The sequence below is a fragment of the Oculina patagonica genome, chromosome 1 (assembly GCF_052425735.1).
Source record: "Oculina patagonica isolate OP01 chromosome 1, crgOcupat, whole genome shotgun sequence".
NCBI classification, from domain to species: Eukaryota; Metazoa; Cnidaria; class Anthozoa; order Scleractinia; family Oculinidae; genus Oculina; species Oculina patagonica.
Window position 1 is genome coordinate 38100125 of NC_135758.1, and position 17688 is coordinate 38117812.

Sequence of the window (17688 nt, forward strand, 5' to 3'; positions counted from 1 at the left end):
TTTAATTGAGAGGGGGGGGGGGGGGGCTATTAAAAATGAAGTTCGAAAGAGGGTAGCTTAGAAGAGAGGTCGGGATGGGGAAAGGAGGGGTTTAAATGGAACAGAAGTGAAATAGAGCTCTTTTGCCTAATATTTACCGACTACCTCGCCCCGTACTAAAGATTCCTATTCTTGCCTTATTCAGTTAGAGCAAAACTATTTGAGTTGTTTGATTTAGTAACGCCTGATGTTGGAGTCAAAGTGAAGCTTTGTCGTAGCTTTGAGCAAGCAGTTTATAACGGAGAAAGGAATTGTTGACTCCGTGTTTGGTTGCTGTGTTTTTGTGACACTGGCGTTTTAACTTGGAACAGGATATGATAATTTATTATTCAACACATGCGCGCGCTGCCCATATATGGTCAAAATGTTAACGATATCTGTCATCCGTACATAACAGATATCCTGCGATATATGTAGGTTGCGAAGATTCGTCCGAAACCTTGTAAAGCGCTGCATAATTATAGTTTTTCTTTCTGCAAAATGTGTTTCGTTGGCAATTTGTTGAATAATAAAACAATTATCCTGCTCAATCTTGCGGAATATCGTCTGATTTTAGCCAACTCGGCCTACGGCCTCGTCGGCTAAGTATCAGGCGATATTCCGCGCGATTTCGCAGGATAATTGTTAAATATAAGCATGGGAACAGGGGAAATGTCAATGGTGTAATTTAACCCCGTTCCCCCCCCCCCCCACCCTTTAAACTCAAAAACTAAACCTTTTAACTTTATCCTTGTGACTTGTAATTGCACTTTATTAAAGCATTTTTATTCTCTTGTAATCATCTCTGCAGTGTAAGGTTCCCACTGTATGCTTGAACATTCCAGTCTGATCATCCACCGAGAACGCCTGTTCTCCAAAAAAATTGCATTTCACAATGCTTTCCTTTAAATCGACGAACACATCTACACCCCAGCTCCGTAGTACCATCTGGGCGGCTATTCAGAACGCATGTTCCTCCGTGTAAACAGCGGGCTTGGCTTGCCTCAGAGTTAGTACACTCTAGAAGATGTAAAAATGATTTATTAAATATAAAAACCGATCCGTCATAACACGATATATTTCCGAGGCGGAAGTTTAGGCAATTGCCTTGTATGGCATTTCTCAGTGCTGTGCAGTCGTTAACGACCGTAAAACTTCTATTTTCAAAGCACACCGGGGGCTTATTTCTTTTTAAGACATTTTTGAAGGGGAGGGGGGTGTTATTAGGGACGGTGGCTTCTTTTAAATGATATATTAGTTTGGGCCGAGTATCAAGAGTAAAAAAACCTTAATTTCTCTCGGGTGCATATAAAATAAAGGTGTTCTAGTGTTGTCATGCATGGTAACACATTTTCGCAAAATAGTAGCAATAATAAGCAAATGTGGTGACTGCATGAATACCTTTAAAAGGGAAATTTTGCCTTCTCAGAGTTGTTTCCTTGTTCGTAATTGTCATGATTTACCATTTAAGGAGTTGGGGGGGGGGGGGGAGCTCAATAGAGAGGCGGCTTATTGAAAAAAAAAATTGAAATTGCAGACGGGAGGCTTATTATTAGAAATAATGTTTCAAATACGAGTATTATATTTTGCGATTAAAAAAACAACCCGCTGAATAAACAACCAGGGCAAGTGGCATTAATGCGTGCCGGCCAATTGTTAGTGCTGCGGGTAACTTGCCATGGACTTGAATTGCTTCCCGAGAAGGCCGGGCCACGCTAGGAAGGGGGTCTCAATGGGGTTAACCGTTAGCCGTAAAACGCCCGAAAATTTAGCCGTTAGGCGTAAAAATTGGATAATTTTAACCGTTAGCCGTAAAATATGTCAATCGTAAAAGTCGGTCAGTAATTTTAAATAATAGAGAATAGTTCACTTCATCGTACCAGAATGGCCCTGAGACATAAAATATGTTTTTCAATAATGGAAATTAATTTTAAACTTTAAAAAATAATGGAAAGTAGTTTTTAACTTCTGTAAACCATAATGAAAATAAATTAAACGTTAGCCGTAAAAACGCCAAAATTTTAAGCGTTAACTGTAATAAAAGCCACCACCCCATTGAGACCCTCTAGGAAGCAGTGAGATCCAAGTGGCTTCATGCCATAGCGGAAACCGGAATAAGCAGTTGGCTTCATGCTGGGTCACTACAGTGGCCGGTTTGTAGTCAACTGGTAACCGTAAATACACTCAAGAATAGCGAATTAATTCTTGTCAGAACTTATTGTCATTGATAATTAGACCGGACGTTTACGATCATAGCCTGCGTGGCAGGCGTCGAAAGGGGAAGGGGAGAGAGGAAAAAGGAGAGGGGAAAAAGGGAGAGGGCCTAATACGATCAGGAAACATTTAATTCCGCGAAGCTTTATGTTTGGTTTTAAAACGTCCCCAATACAAGTATTGCACTTGACTCTTAATTTGAAGCAAGTAAGTAAATAAAGTATGTAGACGGGGGAAATATTTAGTTTGACGCGCAATCTAATGCTCTCAATGTAACAACTCACTGTTTAACAGAGACACCTTACCTGTCCTTGTGCCATGAGTAGCGTAGACCATCAAAAAAGCAAAGCACAATACCACGAGAATCTTCATTGTTGAAAAAACTTTTCTTCTCTAAATGTTCCTTTAGATACGTGCAAGACGTTTGCTTTGTCCTCGGCGTACAGATCAGTATGTAGATAGATCTAATTTCTGAGGTAGATAAAGAATTTTCTGCATGTGTTCTATTGTTTTGTAGCGTTCTGTAAACCAATCAAATTCGTTCTCACGCACCAAGAAAATGATCCGTAGCTCATGGCAAAATATTTTAATGGGTTTCGTAAAATAATTGTTCTCACATAGCCCAAAGGAAACCCTAAGGAAGATGCTAAAAAATTTAAAATTCCCTCGAGTCACTGTCGAGTCTTGTTTTGTTTTGCTTTGTTAGTTTACGCGGTCGAGTGGAATTTCAACATATCTGCATATTTAAGCCTGGTTCTCATATGATCGTCCCGATCGTCTCTGTCGCTTCTGTCGCTTCAAAAAGTTTGCTTGCTCCAATCACCTCAGACTTTGCAAACGACAGAAGCGACAGAGACGATCGGGGCGATCATATGAGAACCAGCCTTTACTGTTCAACATATCTGCATATTTACTGTTCTTATCGTAACTTGAATATATACCTTGATTAGATTCATTTGAAGTTTCTACTTCTCTCCCTCTTTGTAAGGTATTTCGATGCTATTAGTTATTAATATAGTACACGAATACGAAGTATATGTGGACTGTAATCTAGAGGTTCAAATCCCCCACCCTGCCACTAGATGGATTTGCTTTTGGTAGTCCCAAACTCAACTCCACCACGCATTGTATGTAGCCAATTGGTCAGCCTCAGCAGTTAGAATATTTAACAAGTTTCTGTTTATTTACAATATTTTTTGTTTATTCAAGGGCCACAATGTAAACCACTGGGACAACAGTAATTGTTTCTACCCTATAAAGGTTTTTTTGGTTAAATACAGCAGACAACAGACAATGAAATCTAATTGAGTAAAATGCCGGTTCGCAAATGTGCGTGAGACGCAGTGCACTTAATTGTTAGCACGGAGTGATCCGTGTTCCAGTCCTTGCCAAGTGTATGAATGAGTACCGGGTGAACTGTGAGGGCAACCTAAAAAAAATGCTAGAGGGTCACTTGCAATGGATAAGCATCTCATATAGTGCTAATGGCAGTTCTCAGTCGCTTCGGGTTAAGGAAACCGCTATAACTCCAGCTACGTAGGCAGGGCGGCGCGAAATTACGCTTCGAGGAAGTTGGGCAATTAAAAATTAGAGATCTACAGTAGACGAGCTGCTGCAGTTAATCTTGCAAATGTGCCCGGTTCAGAACTATTTAAACATTTTCACTAAAACTAGGAAAACTTTAATAGTTTGAAATTCTGTTATGATGTGCGGGGCTTTGTATATATTCAGTTAACTTCAAACCTCCTCCAAATACGATCAACTTGAGTTTAATTGTTTAGCATTTTCTCACAAACCATACTGTACCCTATTTGCAATATTTTTTGCTTATGCAAAGCCCACAATGTAAACTACTGGGACACCAGTAATTGTTTCTACCCTATAAAGGTTTTTCTTCAGATGAAATACAGCACACAGCAGTCAGTGAAATCTAACTGAGTAAAATGCCGGCTCGCAGATGTGTGTGAGGCGCGGTGGGTTAATTGTTAGCACGGAGTGATCCGTGTTCCAGTCCTTGCCAAGTGTATGAATGAGTAACCGCGTGAACTGTGAGGGCAACCTGAAAAAAATGCTTGAGGGTCACTTGCAATGGATAAGCATTCCATACAGTGCTAATGACAATATTCTTAGTCGCTTCGGGTTAAGGAAACCGCCATGACTTCAGCTACGTAGGCAGGGTGGCGCGAAAGTACGCTTTGACGAAGTTGGACAATTAATTAAAAATTAGAGATCTCAGTAGACGAGCTGCAGCAGTTAATTTTGCAAAAGTGCCCAGTTCAGAGTTATTTAACATTTTCGCTAAAAACTAGGAAAACTTAGTTTGAAATTCTGTTAGATATATATGTGCGGGGCTTTGTATATTTTACATCAAACCTCCTCCAAAAAGGATCAACTTGTGTCTAATTTTTAGTACTTGTTTTCGCCCAAACCATTCTTTACCGGACCGGCCGGCCCTATTCACTGAACCCGTGTTAACACCCGTCTCGGCTTGCCACACATGTTTGATCGCAGCTCTTGTTCATAGCCTGCTAATGGCCTATTGTTTCGCTTTAACCCGGATTTATCTCTCAATAAGGGATAATACATTGATTTAGCTAAGCGCAAAAGCGAAGCCCTACAATTATTTACTCTTTGCAGTGAGTAGGGTGCCGACTTGTAAATAACGACAATTATCGCGTTTTGAATACTAGAAAACACAGGTAGGGAATCATTATTCCCTCTATTATTTTCATTGGTATATTTCTTTACTTTACTCCTCTCTACGACATTTTTTTTTTGCTTTCTACCCTTTCATACCAATTCATGATAAGACCAAATAAACATGTTCAGTTAGACCAAGCGCCAGTGACTGAGAGCTAGAAAGAAACCTTGGCGGTAAACAAAAGAGCTTTTTGACGGTGGGTTAGTTTGTGTGAGAGAATATTTGCTTCTTTACTGAGTAGGAAGACTGTACGGGAAAATATTTGACTCGAGGTCATTTTTCGAATTGTTCGACTTACTTGTTAATTGGTATTGAGGTCAAAGCGAAGCTTGTCGTGAGTGAGTGAGTGATACTTTATTTAAACTGGGAATTCCATCAATTACATTGGATTTCATGAAAGCCGAGTAAGATTTAAGAAATTTAAATAGAGTTAAATAACACATAAATATTAGAGTGGAACAAGCTATCAATAAGAAGACAGTAACATATCAAAGTCAATATCTTCCAGTCCTCTTTTAAAGGCTGCAAGAGATTTAGCTGACTCAATTAAATCAGCAATTTAGGACCAGCATAAAGAAAACTACTTTTCATAATCAGTTTTCGGTAATGGTAAATTAATATTTAATTCATTGTTCCTAATATTGTAAGGATTTCTTGCCTCGACTTTGCAAAATCTGTCAGTTAAATAGGATGGGGCTTCACCAGTAGAAATTTCAAACATTTGGGTGGCCTTATGCTTAGCTCAAGATTCGGGTTTTTAGATCAGACCATCCAAGTTCCTTTAAAACATCCTTTGAGCTTACATCATAGGAAGCCCTTAAAATAACCCTACCAGCCCTATTCTGTAATTTTTGTAATCTGGTTGCTAGACCTTTAGATAAATTATCCCATACCAAATCACAATAGTCAAAAGATGGCTGGATAAGGGAATTATAAATAGTTATAAGAGTATCATCATCAACGAATTGCCTTATTGTCTCAAGCCCCCGATTGCAGATGAGACCTTTTTTGCCACATGGTTAATATGAGTGGACCATGATAGGTAACTTTCAGAGAAATCGAGCAATACAATTCAGTGACAATTTATTACGGGAAGTAATTGTTGATTCTCGGAACGAGACATGAGATAAGCATGAGAACAAGAGAATTGTCAAAATTTTGCCACTTCACTCCTATATTAAACTCAAACACTTCACTTTTTAAAGCATTTTTATTTTCTTGTTATCATTTCTGCAGTTAACATTTCCCATTGATTGAAGTTGTCAGTCGGATCAACGACCAAAGTTGGTTCCTCCCTGCATGTGGGCGCGCATTTTCCTTCTGTCACAATGGGTTCCGGTCCATCGGATCAACACACCTGCATTCCGGGCGCGTCGTTCCATCCGGGCGGCTATGTAAAACGCATGTTCCCCCGTTCAAACAGTTGGCTTCTCTTAACTCACATTCGTTACACCCTAAGAGATAAATGAAAGCAAAAAGGTTATTTATTTCCTGTGCCTTTCAATAAAACGCGAAGTCTGAATAACGGTTGCGTTTTATACTGCCGTCAATTATCTTAGGTCGCCTTCCATTAGTCAGAACTGGCCGGCCAGGCCGATATATTCGAAAAAGGAATTCCGTTGTTAGTCAGATTTGTTCTGTCAAATCAGTCAATGCATGAATATCATAGACTGTTCATCTACATCTACATCTACATTTTATTAGGTCGGTAAAAATCCGACCTGTCGTGGTGGATTTGTGGGAAAATCGCGTGCAAAAAGTCCATTTCAGTTGGTCTCTGGAATGTGGAGCGTGCGCAATAGAGTCATCGTTCTGACTAATGGAAAGCGCCCGTAGACGACCTCTCAGGACTTCAACGGGCTCAAAAGGTCGAATCCGTGTAATTCTGTTAGTTTCTTTTTTCTGGAATACGTTCGTACGTCGACGTCAAAATTTTTATTGGTGGCCGCGTAAATGGCAATTTTCAGTGACGTTTTGTTTGAGCTTCAGAATTCGCTTGTTATTACACGGTAAGTTGTAAAGACAATCACCCAAAGCACTTGTCCTCCTCTGAAATTAATAAATCCTTTACTGAGCTGTGGGAACATTACATTTCGATTTTTAAACGCGACTTCCACACAAGTAGACGTTTTCTGAAGTGAACACTGTTTCACGTTACGCGCATAACGCAAACAGCGCAAAGAGAGGATGACAAATTCAGTGGATAAAAATAACTTCGATTTCGGAAGGTAATTCACTCGAAATTACAGAACCTGAAACAAGACGTTTGTCTTGGTCGTGTTCCTTCAGTAAAAATATACTTAAAACCCCTTTTTTTCACACCAGAGCAATCCATAGTTACAGTATTTCGTAAGGAAATATTTAGTTTTACTTGGAACTTCAAGAATCTGAAGAACCACTGCAAAGTAAGGCTTGTATTCCGACTCTCCGCTGGCATAAAATTACTGTTTTGTAAAAACACCATTGGCTTACCTCTCCTTGCGCCATGAGTAGCGCAGACCATCAAAAAAGCAAAGCACAATACCACGAGAATCTTCATTGTTGAAAACTTTTCTTCTCTAAATGTTCCTTTAGATACGTGCAAGACGTTTGCTTTGTCCTCGGCGTACAGATCAGTATGTAGATAGATCTAATTTCTGAGGTAGATAAAGAATTTTCTGCATGTGTTCTATTGTTTTGTAGCGTTCTGTAAACTAATCAAATTCGTTCTCACGCACCAAGAAATATCCGTAGCTCATGGCAAAATATTTTAATGGGTTTCGTAAAATAATTGTTCTCACATAGCCCAAAGGAAGCCCTAAGGAAGATGCAAAAAAATTTAAAATTCCCTCGAGTCACTGTCGAGTCTTGTTTTGTTTTGCTTTGTTAGTTTACGCGGTCGAGTGGAATTTTAACATTTTGAAGTGTGCATATTTACTGTCTTCTTTCTTATCGTAACTTGAATAATATGTGGTTGGTTATACCTTGATTAGATTCATTTGAAGTAGCTACTTATCTCCCTCTTTGTAAGGTATTTCGATGCTATTAGTTATTAATATAGTACACGAATACGAAGTATATGTGGACTGTAATCTGGAGGTTCAAATCCTCCACCCTGCCACTAGATGGATTTCCTTTCAGTAGTCGCGAACTCAACTGACTCCACCACGCTTTGTATGAAGAAAATTGGTTAGACTCGCACGAGTTAGAATATTTAACAAGTTTCTGTTTATTTACAATATTTGTTTGTTTATTCAAGGGCCACAATGTAAACTACTGGGACACCAGTTATTGTTTCTACCCTATAAAGGTTTTTTTGGTTAAATACAGCAGACAACAGACAATGAAAGCTAACTGAGTAAAATGCCGGTTCGCAAATGTGCGTGAGACGCAGTGCACTTAATTGTTAGCACGGAGTGATCCGTGTTCCAGTCCTTGACAAGTGTATGAATGAGTACCGGGTGAACTGTGAGGGCAACCTAAAAAAAATGCTGGAGGGTCACTTGCAATGGATAAGTATCTCATATAGTGCTAATGGCAGTTCTCAGTCGCTTCGGGTTAAGGAAACCGCTATAACTCCAGCTACGTAGACAGGGCGGCGCGAAATTACGCTTCGAGGAAGTTGGGCAATTAAAAATTAGAGATCTACAGTAGACGAGCTGCTGCAGTTAATCTTGCAAATGTGCCCGGTTCAGAACTATTTAAACATTTTCACTAAAACTAGGAAACTTTAATAGTTTGAAATTCTGTTAGATATGTGCGGGGCTTTGTATATACCGTAGAATTCCGGTTATAAGCCCCCCCGCTTATAAGCCCCCCCGGTTATAGGCCCATCTACCTGGAAACAAAAAAATACATCCGATTATAAGCCCCCCCGGATATAAGCCCCCTCTGCCGGATGACAGTACTGAACAAGGCTAAATTTTGCTTTATTATGCGTTTTCAACTTAAAAACGTATTTCGATCAACACTCCCGAGACTCGTTTCGAAACGTTTTTTTCATTCCGCTTATAAGCCCTCCCGGATATAAGCCCCTCCACTTATAAGCCCACCCAAAATCCCTTACGAAGTTGTATAAGCCCAGGGCTTATAACCGGAATTCTACGGTATTCAGTTAACATCAAACCTCCTCTAAATACGATCAACTTGAGTTTAATTGTTTAGCCGATTTTCTCTCAAACCATACTGTACCGTATTCACTGAACCTGTAAACACCCGTCTCGGCTTGCCACATGTTCGATCGCCGTTCTTGTTAATAGCCTGCTAATGGCCTATTGTTTCGCTTTTACCCGGATTTATCTCTCAAAAAGGGAAAATACATTGATTTAGCCAAGCGTAAAAGCGGATCCCTACAGCTATTTAATTTTTGAGTAGGGTGCCAACTTGTAAAGAACGACAATTATCGCATATTGAAAACTAGAAAATACTGGTAGGGAATGGTATTTCCTCTTTTATTACACTTGTATATTTCCTTACTTTGCTCTACACTCTACTTTACGAATTTTTTTTTTTTACTTTCTACCCTTTCATGCCAAGAGCGTTTTCACGTTGGGTTAGTTTGTGTGAGGGAATTTTCGCTTGTTTACTAACGGTAGGAAGACCGCAAGGGACAATATTTGGCTCGAGGTCATTTTTCAAATTGTCCGATTTAGTAATTGGTATTGAGGTCAAAGTGAAGCTTGTCGTAACTTTCAGCGAGTAATGAATTATTTATTACGGGAAGTAATTGTTGACTCCGTGTTTGATTGTGACACTGTCTTTGTAGGGTCGCCCACTACCTCTCGGAACGAGACATGATAAAGCATGGGAACAAGCGAAATGTCAAAATTTTGCCACTCCACTCCAAACACTACACTTTTAAAGCATTTTATTTTCTTGTTATCATTTCTGCAGTTAACATTTCCCATTGATTGAAGTTGTCAGTCTGATCAACGACCAAAAAAGACTCCATTCTGCATGTGGGCGGGCATTTTCCTTAATCCACAACGGGTTCCGACCCATGGATGAACACAACTGCATCCCGGGCGCGTCGTTCCATCCGGGCGGCTATGTAAAACGCATGTTCCCCCGTGCAAACAGCCGGCTTCTCTTAACTCACATTCGTTACACCCTAAGAGATAAATGAAAGCAAAAAGGTTATTTATTTCCTGTGCCTTTCAATAAAACGCGAAGTCTGAATAACGGTTGCGTTTTACACTGCCGTCGTTTATCTTAGGTCGCTTTCCATTTGTCAGAACTGGCCGGCCAGGCCGATATATTCGAAAAAGGAATTCCGCTGTTAGTCAGGTTTGTCCTGTCAAATCAGTCAATGCATAAATATCATAGACTGTTCATATACATCTACATCTACATTTAATTAGGTCGGTAAAAATCCGACCTGTTGTAGTAGTAGATAATGTTGTTTTTAAGCCTAGCTTTGGATTGCCTGCATACTAATTTGGATTTCCTGCATACTAATGAAGGGGTTCCCGCTACATACTAATAACTGTCTAGTCGCTTCTTTTCAGATGATAATAAACTGTCTTCCGAGGTTTCTCTTACAATGGGCTTGCTCTGATAGAGAATTTTATAAGAAGCTCCGTTTTTTTTTAGATTACTTAAGATATATTTCCTTTAGCCTACTAGAGATTTTGAAGCTCAAATAGATCGAATAGTTATTCACGATCAAGCAGACAGAGGCTTAACCATGCATTGTTCTCATACAAAGCCGGCGAACGCGCTTGAGTGACCACGGATATAAACATAAGGATTTTAGCGGAATCGAATCGCTTATTATGTACAGAACGAGTCGCGTGAAGAAATATTAAAACTAATTGGTTGCACACACGGATTGTAAAAAAAATATTTCAGTAGTTCCATTTAACGAATTACAATGATTTTCAGTGATTTTAAAAGTAAACACTGCGTTTTGAGCGGCGCGAAACTTAGACACTAAACACACAAATTGTAAATCAAGCAAAACTTTATTTACTTCGGTCGTTCGACACAACGTATTACAACGATGAAATTTAATAATCGTCTTCATGTCCCTTGGAATATTTGTATGGTGAGGTTCTGTGTAAACGCCGTGATTGTCTAGAAGGCCTCTTCGGTTTATCATCCAAATAATTTACTAACCGAATTTGCGGGCGTTTACGCTTTTTAGGCGGGGACATTTCCACTGTGGGCGGAAGGGTCAAGATCGATGGAGGAGGGGAGGGAGGTAAGGGAGTGGAGGTTGCCACGGAAGTAATTACTTGTGGGTCTGGTGCTTGAACTGGAGTGGCTGGTACTGTCGCCAGTTCTGGGCTCGGTGTTGGTACTGTTGGTAAATTCTCTGTGGTAGATATTTGTTTCCTCTCTTGGGGTTCGGCCCACTTTGTTGCCTCAGGTATAGAATTAAGCTGGTGTTTGTATGTCAGAAACCTGTTTTGTAGCTGCATATACTGCCTAGCTTTTTCATCTTCTCCAAGGTCGTTACGGGATAGAAGGCCATCCATATTATTCCGCAATCGTTGCATCTCCGGAATTACTGGGGCAGCCATCAGGTTTTGCTGCTTGAGATATTGCAGGAGTTCTTTAGAAACGCTACCTTCTTCTTCCCCGTTATCGAATCGTTCTTCACCAGGTAATACATTTGTTCGCAATCTGCAACTGTCTTGAGTGGTTGGCTTAAGGTCAATAAACAGATAACCAAACGGTCTCCGCACCGCTTCTTCGTACTGTTTTATAAACCAAGCAGTTTCTCCAGAATACATTTGTTTCGCTAGGGTTAAAATCTGTAGCTTGTCGCGGGGATTCTTGAAAAGGACCAAGTAATGGCTGTTTAAGCTGATGCTTCTGTTACCTTTGCCTTGATGGAATAGGTTTTGCACAATGTATACGACACTCAAGTTTCGATGATGCGAACCCTTTGTGAACAGGTTCACGATCCGATTATCACTCCCAGCTTCAATCATTTGGTCATCAATGACAATCAAGTTTCGTATATTAACATCAAAGAATGAATCTTGTTCAAGAGTTGAGGGTATACCCTTGATAAATTCAATTCCTGGTATCGTCAATAATAACTCGCGATAGGTAGGTTGCCATTGAGAATAACACCAAACAATTCTCTCCGGAGGTGGGTGGATTGTCTTGTGAGCCTGTTGCAACAAAGATTTGACCCACATCGTCTTTCCCGAACCAGTCATTCCCGCCACCATACAGGTAAACGGATGCTCCAAGTGAAACCGCTGACACTTTTCTGGAGAAACCGACAAAGCTTGAAACGGACGGACACCGGAAGTGCTATGTTTACTGCTCATGTGTCTTTGCATGCTATCTTTCCTAGAAAAATTCTTTTGACAAATAGGACAGGGCCAACTCATGTCAACTGAACGAAAGGTTTACACGAACTGACAAAATGTGTAATGTTTCACAATTATATAAACCGTTATTCTATTGTTTAACTCCACCACCACCACCACCACAATTCTATTGTTTAACTCCACCACCACCACCACCACAATTCTATTGTTTAACTCCACCACCACCACAATTCTATTGTTTAACTCCACCACCACCACCACCACAATTCTATTGTTTAAATCCACCACCACCACAATTCTATTGTTTAACTCCACCACCACCACCACCACCACCACAATTCTATTGTTTAACTCCACCACCACCACCACAATTCTATTGTTTAACTCCACCACCACCACCACCACCACCACCACAATTCTATTGTTTAACTCCCACCACCACCACAATTCTATTGTTTAACTCCACCACCACCACAATTCTATTGTTTAAATCCACCACCACCACAATTTTATTGTTTAAATCCACCACCACCACAATTCTATTGTTTAACTCCACCACCACCACCACCACAATTCTATTGTTTAACTCCACCACCACCACCACAATTCTATTGTTTAACTCCACCACCACCACCACCACAATTCTATTGTTTAACTCCACCGCCACCACCACCACCACAATTCTATTGTTTAACTCCACCACCACCACCACCACCACAATTCTATTGTTTAACTCCACCACCACCACCACCACAATTCTATTGTTTAACTCCACCACCACTGCCACCACCACCAATAAAAGGATGTATCTTACTAACATTAGTTCATTCTATGATTATGTCTCGTGTAGTAAAGAACAATCAAGGTTTCCTTCGACTCTTAGCCGACTGTCCTTCTTATCAGCGTCACTTTCTTCTAAAGACGGCCTCGCCACAACAGATGCACGCATTAGTGCAACTTATTTATAACGTTCTCACGGAAAACATACCGATCCCTGAAGAAGATAGGCGTAAATTGATGCCATATAAGGATGCTTTAGTCAACCTCGCTGAACCCAATGTTCCCTTCAAGACAAAGAAGCAAATTCTTGTACAAGAGGGTGGAGGCTTTATTCAAGAATTGCTGACCCCCATTATAAGTAGTTTGGGGCTTCTTATGTTATAAAAGCAAAGCCGCATCCTAAAAATTGATCATTTGTATCTTGCTTTTAACAAGTGCTTATCGATATGAAGAGAAAGGTAGACTGGGATGATGAAGAGGAGGAAAGTGGAAAAGAAGACAATATATCCTCTGATGACGAGAGTGACAGCGAAGAACCCCGTATAAAAGATGTCTTAAACAATCTCTCCAAAGCCGTTTCAAGAAAATATGCTTCTGAACTGCTGCATAGTATGGCCACCTCCAAAGATATCTTGTTTTGGACTCCCCGCGGAAAATTACTCCGAAATCAACGTATAATACCAGTAACAAACATATCAGAGCTGGTTGAGTATGTTCTACTTCCTCATAACGATGATGTAGCCAAACCCCGTGCACTCAATACCTTCCTGGAGGGACTGGCAGAGCTTGGGGTTAATAAGCGTTTGATAAAGAATAAGAAAATTCTAAGCGATATATTACAAAAAGAACAAGCCTATCGCGATAAAGAGGAAGAGGTTGACGACGGTAACTCGACTGACAGTAACGAAGAGGAGGAAACAGCTTCTGAGGATGGTATTGGAGCTGAGGAATCTCAAGAGAGCGACAGCGACAGCGATGAAGAAACTGAGAATAGCGATTCTGATAGTTCAGCTTTAATTCACGCAAAAGTTTATAATCCATGTCAACACTGCGAAGGTCCGAATGTATATGATACTGCGGTCATGAAATGTCCTATGTGTTTTTGGGAAGATAACTGCAAAATTTGTCCTATATGCGAGCACGAGATTCCGCTAGACCGAAAGCACGGAAAACACAGTTTGCGTCGATGTTATGATTGTGGAGCAATCATACACAAGAACGAAGAAACTTCTAAAATTACATACTATCCCCCTAGAAATGACGAGGACGAAGACGATTCTTAAATTTCATCGTTGTAATGTGTTGAGCGATTAAAATAAAGTTTTGCTTGATTTACAATTTGTGTGTTTAGTGTCTAAGTTTCGCGCCGCTCAAAACGCAGTGTTTACTGAAAATCATTGTAATTCAAAAAATCATTGTAATTCGTTAAATTGAACTACTGAAATATTTTTTTTTTTTTACAATCCGTGTGTGCAACCAATTAGTTTTAATATTTCTTCACGCGACTCGTTCTGTACATAATAAGCGATTCGATTCCGCTAAAATCCTTATGTTTATATCCGTGGTCACTCAAGCGCGTTCGCCGGCTTTGTATGAGAACAATGCATGGTTAAGCCTCTGTCTGCTTGATCGTGAATAACTATTCGATCTATTTGAGCTTCAAAATCTCTAGTAGGCTAAAGGAAATATATCTTAAGTAATCTAAAAAAATGGAGCTTCTTATAAAATTCTCTATCAGAGCAAGCCCATTGTAAGAGAAGTCTCAGAAGACAGTTTATTATCATATGAAAAGAATGGACCATTAATATGCAGCGGGAATCCGTTCATTAGTATGGAGGAACGCAGTTATTAGTATGGAGGAACGCAGTTATTAGTATGGAGGAACGCAGTTATTAGTATGCAGGAAATCCAAATTAGTATGCAGGCAATCCAAAGCTAGGCTTAAAAACAACATTATCTACTACTTGTTGTGATGGATTTGTGGGAAAATCTCGTGCAAAAAGTCCATTTCAGTTGGTCTCTGGAATGTGGAGCGTGCGCAATAGAGTCATCGTTCTGACTAATGGAAAGCGCCCGTAGACGACCTCTCAGGACTTCAACGGGCTCAAAAGGTCGAATCCGTGTAATTCTGTTAGTTTCTTTTTTCTGGAATACGTTCGTACGTCGACGTCAAAATTTTTATTGGTGGCCGCGTAAATGGCAATTTTTAGTGACGTTTTGTTTGAGCTTCAGAATTCGCTTGTTATTACACGGTAAGTTGTAAAGACAATCACCCAAAGCACTTGTCCTCCTCTGAAATTAATAAATCCTTTACTGAGCTGTGGGAACATTACATTTCGATTTTTAAACGCGACTTCCACACAAGTAGACGTTTTCTGAAGTGAACACAGTTTCACGTTACGCGCATATAAACGCAAACAGCCCAAAGAGAGGATGACAAATTCAGTGGATAAAAATAACTTCGATTTCGGAAGGTAATTCACTCGAAATTACAGAACCTGAAACAAGACGTTTGTCTTGGTCGTGTTCCTTCGGTAAAAATATACTTAAAACCCCTTTTTTCACACCAGAGCAATCCATAGTTACAGTATTTCGTAAGGAAATATTTAGTTTTACTTGGAACTTCAAGAATCTGAAGAACCACTGCAAAGTAAGGCTTGTATTCCGACTCTCCGCTGGCATAAAATTACTGTTTTGTAAAAACACCATTGGCTTACTTCTCCTTGTGCCATGAGTAGCGCAGACCATCAAAAAAGCAAAGCACAATACCACGAGAATCGTCATTGTTGAAAACTTTTCTTCTCTAAATGTTCCTTTAGATACGTGCAAGACGTTTGCTTTGTCCTCGGCGTACAGATCAGTATGTAGATAGATCTAATTTCTGAGGTAGATAAAGAATTTTCTGCATGTGTTCTATTGTTTTGTAGCGTGCTGTAAACCAATCAAATTCGTTCTCACGCACCAAGAAATATCCGTAGCTCATGGCAAAATATTTTAATGGGTTTCGTAAAATAATTGTTCTCACAAAGCCCAAAGGAAGCCCTAAGGAAGATGCAAAAAAATTTAAAATTCCCTCGAGTCACTGTCGAGTCTTGTTTTGTTTTGCTTTGTTAGTTTACGCGGTCGAGTGAAATTTCAACATATCTGCATATTTACTGTTCAACATATCTGCATATTTACTGTTCTTATCGTAACTTGAATATATACCTTGATTAGATTCATTTGAAGTTTCTACTTCTCTCCCTCTTTGTAAGGTATTTCGATGCTATTAGTTATTAATATAGTACACGAATACGAAGTATATGTGGACTGTAATCTGGAGGTTCAAATCCTCCACCCTGCCACTAGATGGATTTGCTTTCAGTAGTCGCGAACTCATCTGACTCCACCACGCTTTGTATGAAGAAAATTGGTTAGACTCGCACGAGTTAGAATATTTAACAAGTTTCTGTTTATTTACAATATTTGTTTGTTTATTCAAGGGCCACAATGTAAACTACTGGGACACCAGTAATTGTTTCTACCCTATAAAGGGTTTTTTGGTTAAATACAGCAGACAACAGACAATGAAATCTAACTGAGTAAAATGCCGGTTCGCAAATGTGCGTGAGACGCAGTGCACTCAATTGTTAGCACGGAGTGATCCGTGTTCCAGTCCTTGACAAGTGTATGAATGAGTACCGGGTGAACTGTGAGGGCAACCTAAAAAAAATGCTGGAGGGTCACTTGCAGTGGATAAGCATCTCATATAGTGCTAATGGCAGTTCTCAGTCGCTTCGGGTTAAGGAAACCGCTATAACTCCAGCTACGTAGGCAGGGTGGCGCGAAATTACGCTTCGAGGAAGTTGGGCAATTAAAAATTAGAGATCTACAGTAGACGAGCTGCTGCACTTAATCTTGCAAATGTGCCCGGTTCAGAACTATTTAAACATTTTCACTAAAACTAGGAAAACTTTAATAGTTTGAAATTCTGTTATGATGTGCGGGGCTTTGTATATATTCAGTTAACATCAAACCTCCTCCAAATACGATCAACTTGAGTTTAATTGTTTAGCATTTTCTCACAAACCATACTGTACCCTATTCACTGAACCTGTAAACACGCATCTCGGCTTGCCACACGGGTCTAATCGCAGTTCTTGTTCATAGCCTGCTAATGGCCTATTGTTTCGCTTTTACCCGGATTTATCTCTCAAAAAGGGATAATACATTGATTTAGCCAAGCATAAAAGCGGATTTCTACAGCTATTTAATTTTTGAGTAGGGTGCCAACTTGTAAAGAACGACAATTATCGCATATTGAAAACTAGAAAATACTGGTAGGGAATGGTATTTCCTCTTTTATTACACTTGTATATTTCCTTACTTTGCTCTACACTCTACGACATTTTATTTGCTTTCTATCCTTTCATGCCAATTCATGATAAGGCCAAATAAGCATGTTTAGTTAGACCAAGCGCCAGTGACTGAGAGCTAGAAAGAAACCTTGGCGGTAAACAAAAGAGCTTTTTTACGTTGGGTTAGTTTGTGTGAGAGAATATTTGCTTCTTTACTGAGTAGGAAGACTGTACGGGAAAATATTTGACTCGAGGTCATTTTTCGAATTGTTCGACTTACTTGGTAATTGGTATTGAGGTCAAAGCGAAGCTTGTCGTTAGGTGACTTTCAGCGAGCAATACAATTCAGCGAGCAATACAATTCAGTGAC

At 39.8% G+C, this 17688-nt stretch overlaps 3 long non-coding RNA genes across 3 annotated transcripts; all 3 read right to left on the reverse strand.

Annotated features, from left to right (window-relative positions):
* Nucleotides 1–755: 755 nt before the first annotated feature.
* Nucleotides 756–3314, reverse strand: LOC144629302 (uncharacterized). The gene is made up of 3 exons (XR_013566350.1): nucleotides 3174–3314; nucleotides 2538–2703; nucleotides 756–1038 (listed from the first exon to the last, which is right to left on the reverse strand). It is a non-coding gene; the product is annotated as an uncharacterized LOC144629302 (long non-coding RNA).
* Nucleotides 3315–6128: 2814 nt separating this feature from the next.
* Nucleotides 6129–7575, reverse strand: LOC144629292 (uncharacterized). The gene is made up of 2 exons (XR_013566349.1): nucleotides 7406–7575; nucleotides 6129–6387 (listed from the first exon to the last, which is right to left on the reverse strand). It is a non-coding gene; the product is annotated as an uncharacterized LOC144629292 (long non-coding RNA).
* A 2189-nt stretch (nucleotides 7576–9764) lies between these two features.
* LOC144629306 (uncharacterized) lies at nucleotides 9765–16568 on the reverse strand. The gene is made up of 3 exons (XR_013566351.1): nucleotides 16189–16568; nucleotides 15699–15862; nucleotides 9765–10022 (listed from the first exon to the last, which is right to left on the reverse strand). It is a non-coding gene; the product is annotated as an uncharacterized LOC144629306 (long non-coding RNA).
* Between the last annotated feature and the right edge of the window lie 1120 nt (nucleotides 16569–17688).